The sequence below is a fragment of the Octodon degus genome, unplaced genomic scaffold (assembly GCF_000260255.1).
Source record: "Octodon degus isolate 3935 unplaced genomic scaffold, OctDeg1.0 scaffold00136, whole genome shotgun sequence".
NCBI classification, from domain to species: domain Eukaryota; kingdom Metazoa; phylum Chordata; class Mammalia; order Rodentia; family Octodontidae; genus Octodon; species Octodon degus.
The window spans coordinates 2,684,175-2,688,389 of NW_004524712.1; the positions used below are offsets into that span (position 1 = coordinate 2,684,175).

The 4,215-nt window shown below is 48.8% G+C and overlaps 1 protein-coding gene and 1 long non-coding RNA gene across 2 annotated transcripts in view; one reads left to right on the forward strand and one right to left on the reverse strand.

Moving 5' to 3' along the window:
- The window catches only part of Dcps (decapping enzyme, scavenger), a 46,064-nt gene that overhangs the window by 7,939 nt on the left and 33,910 nt on the right, over positions 1-4,215 (forward strand). The gene's annotated exons all lie outside the window — the stretch shown is intronic.
- LOC111812678 lies at positions 2,075-3,002 on the reverse strand. The gene is made up of 3 exons (XR_002818114.1): positions 2,872-3,002; positions 2,481-2,720; positions 2,075-2,165 (listed from the first exon to the last, which is right to left on the reverse strand). It is a non-coding gene; the product is annotated as an uncharacterized LOC111812678 (long non-coding RNA).

Sequence of the window (4,215 nt, forward strand, 5' to 3'; positions counted from 1 at the left end):
AAGTGGCATCTACTTAAATATGAAGGCTTCGAGTTTATCATTCTTTATAGCTGAGTAGTACTCCATTACATAAAAGTACCACATCTTTTTCAACCATTCCACATGTGATGGGCATCTTGGTTGTTTCCAAGATCTGGCTATCACAAATTGTGCTGCTATAAACATAGGTACGCATATAATGACTGCCTTTTTGTACACACACAGGACTTGGCTCAGATGTGACCTGCTGGTCATAGTTCATCAATGTCTGTCCCACATTCTTTTTTTTCCCATTTATGTATTTGGCACAGGGTCTCACTATGCAGCTCAGGCTCATAGTGATCCTCCTTGTTTTCAGCCTCCCTAGTGCTAGGATACCAGGCATGCACTCCCGGACTCTGTTGCTGGCTCAGTGTGCCCCGAGGGTGGGGCCAGTGTAGCATGCAGGACTGGGGATCGAACCCTGGTCCCTGTGCTTGCCAAAGCTGGTGTTTATTTCACTGAGCTATCTCGCTGGCCCTGCCCCATATTCTTATACTCAGTAGCATGAATACCTCCTGGGAGTTGGTTAGAAACTAAATGGCCACTCTTCTCCACAGTACAGAATCAGAGTCTGCGTGTTAGCAGAATTTCCAAGAAAATTACCTACACATTAAACTTTGAGAGACACTAGTCTTTAAAAAGACACTACTTGCTGTCAGCTGAGGTGGCCCAAGCCTATAATCGCAGCACTCAGGAGGCTGACGTGGGAGGATCAAAAATTTAAGGCCAGGGATGGTACATAGTACATTTGAGGCCAACCTGAGCTGCATAGTGAGACTTTAACCTTAAAACTGTGACAGTAACAACAACCAAAGGCAATGCCTGACTTTGTCTCTCCATCCCTGGTCTCCAAGAATCTCCTCATCTACACTGAACACAACACCCACTGACATTTCCCTTTGGAGACTTTCTGGATGCTTCATAGGTGAAATGCGAGAGTCCAACGGGTACCTTATTCACAAGTACTTAGCCACGTGTCGAACAGTGGTGCTCTTCTTGTTCTGCTGTGCTGGGCCTTATGCCTGGTACGGTAGCTTCAGAATCAAGGATGAGGCCATGCTTGCCTTCAGGCATGCTTGGCGTAGTAGCAGGACAGACCGAAGTTATGAAAAAAGATAAAGGACAGTGTGGTCACTACTTCGGAGTACGAGCAGAGGTCTTTGAGGTGGAAGCCGTCCTAGACCCAGTGCCAAGCCCCAGGAGCCTGGCAGTAAGGTGTGACAAGTGGTGCTGAAGAATGAACCCAACTGTTTCCTCTGCAATTTTTCCTGTGGACCAGATAGGTGGCCCACAGCCACAAGGTGGCAGTGTTGCCAAGGCGTCCCAGGAGCCTGTGCCTGTGACCTCTTTGGGCTTAGTCAGAGCCTCCTGCGTCATGTCACACGTCGCCTGTCTGAATCACAGCTTAATCCTGCCTACGCAAGGCACCGTATGAGCAGTTCCTGCAACCTCAGTCCTCTGTGGCTCCTGCAGCTTGGTTCTTTTAGGGTATATTCCCTGCCTATGGAGTTTCCCACCCCTTATTTCTAAGCTGGCTGCTCCAGCTTAGATCGTGTGCCCAGCTGATTTCTTTCTGGTGTTTCTCTAGTTGCTAGCAAATTTCCTCCACAAGTCTGAAAGTTGTGATGGTTCTGCATTCATTTATCCAGGTTTTCAGCTGACCACACAAGGCTCTCTCCCTGGGAGCCACTCCTTGTCTTCTCGGATGGCACAGTGGCTGGAGCCTGGCTGTGGGAGCTGGACATGTGGGGCCTGCAGGGACAGGTGCTGGAGCATGACGCACAATTTCCCGGTTTTGGTACGGCACAGAGTGTGGAGCAAGCCTCGGGTCAGACCTGCAGTGGGCGCAGACTCTTACCTCTGTGGAGACTGGGGACATTTCGTTATTCACTTAGCAGTTGCACAAGACCTGCCTGTGCGTGGTGCTCTGTGGGTTGGAGGGTGCAGCAGACAGCACTGCACCCAGAGCTGCGGAGAGGGAGGCAGGCAACAGAGAAGGAAGCGGGGCTGCTGCGGCCGGGGTCTGGACAGGTTTGTGCAGGGGAAATGACACCCACGCCCCGACTTGGTGGGTGCCAGGAGCCAGCTGTGCAAAGAGCTGCAGGGAGGAGTGAAAGTTCCAGCTTCAAGAACTGTGCCAGGGTCTGGGGAGGAAGAGGAACAGAAAGGAGTCATCCTGTCGGGCGCATGGGCAGGAACAGAGGCAGGGTGTGGGGTACAGATGGAGTTGGGGAAGTAGCTTTAGCTGTTCTGTTTGTTTAGTAACTGAGCAGAGCTCAGCGGATGGTAATGAGCTAGATAAGCGGTTGGGTTGCGTCAGCCTGTAGCCTTGCCCTCAGTATATTTGACATTGTGATCCAGAACACAAATACATATGAATGGAGTGTAACGGAAGTTTCACGACACACGACCACTTTATGGGCCATTCTCCAGTATTTTCTACTTAATTACAGCTTTACCTGTTTCCTTTTTTGAATATTGGCTTCACCCCTCAAGTTGACTTCTTGGCCACCAGAATCAGGGGTTATGGTCCTTTGAGATAAGGTGTGTGCAGCTCCTGCCGCAGCTGGCAGATGGTGGGTCTCCAGGGGTGTTGTCATGTGTTATCCTCCCACCTTGCCCGTGACGTGAGTCTGGAGCAATACTTGTAATTCAGGGCAAGGCAGTGGGCCCGGACCATGTAGGTTCCTTTCTTCTTCCTGTTGCCAGGTGGCAAAGCGGAGGAAACAGTGGGCCATACGGCCAGCAGTGAGCGTGGTCTGGCGGCACAGCCCTGCTCCTCCTGCTGTCCCAGCTCTCAGCCCGTGGCTGTCAATGGAGCCCTTTCATGAGACGTCTGTTTTCTCTTACCTGGGGAGGAAGGGTGAGGGAGATAGTGGGACAGAGGTGTGACTCCAGAATCCAGACTGCCTCTGAAAAGGCCAGTTGTTTTGCCTGCTATAAAGCAGAGGTGGAACCAGGGGTCAGTGAGGTGGCCTCTGCGTGAGAGCGGCCAGCAGAGATGGGACCCTGAGAACGAGTCCCCTTGTGGGTGCAGAGGATACCCTGTGCTTCAGCCACAGGTCAGCATTTTTTGTCCTGTGCTCTCTCAGAGATAAACCCAGACCTTTGGAAGGAAGGGTGTGGGTTTGTTTAGGAGGACATTTTGTTTTGTTTTGCTTTTTTCATTTTTAAAACATTTTTTTTTAAAGAGAGCACAAATTAGAATTAAAACAAAAAATTACAAGTGAGACAGAATTTCACTTAACAAAGTAATGTGAATTTTACAGTATTTGTTGTAATACATAGTGTTGTTTTCCAACCAATATTCATATTACCAGGTATGTGCATATAAAATTGGAAGAAGAAAAAGGAAGAAATATATAAGAAATTAAGAGGAAAAGTACAAACAATTGAAAAAAAGGAAACAAAACAAATTAAGGCATTAACTCCTTTCCATAAACCAGCAGAAATGCACAGTACAGTTGTCGAAGCATCCCGCTTACGTACTAGATACATCTCTTTCCCCCACTCCCTCTCCTGTCCTTCTCAACTCACTCTTTACTTTTGAATAAGTTCATTCCCTTTTCCCAGTATCTGTTGTACCCTTCAGATAAGGAGGACAGTTTGAAAGCCAGCTGTTCCCAGAAGTCTCTTTAGAAGCGTTGTTCATGATAGAAAGAGCCAGCAACAGATTGCAGTCGGCTAGGTGAGCCAGGTGGAGTCCAGCAGCTTCCCCCACCTCCGTGGCTGGGGACGTGGACAGCAGCCGCTGGGCCAGTGAAGGATGTGTGTCTCCACAGAAGGCAAAAGCGAGACAGAAGCAGCAGTGTGAGTCCAGTGATGTGAACTGGAGGAACATGAAGCACTAAGCAGTGTGCTGGGTAGCAAGGCGTACATTTCTAGTAAGACTGGAAAGACAGCAGAGAAATGACTTAACCCCACCGCAGGAAGGTGAGTTTCCTTGGTGGGGGCAGGGCAGAGAGGGTGACAGACATTCTAGTAATGGCCATTCTTTTGGGCTTATGCTTTTGGTGTGTGTTGCTTTTTATATTATTTTAGGTGCGCATGTCATATACATATACCTTTTTTTTTTTGGTGGTGGTGGTACCAGGGATCAAACTAAGGACTTTGCACTTGCCAGGCAAGCACTTATTCTGCTGAGCTCTCTCTCCAGCCCATATACCTTTCTCCATATGTGTACTTCTCAAGTAA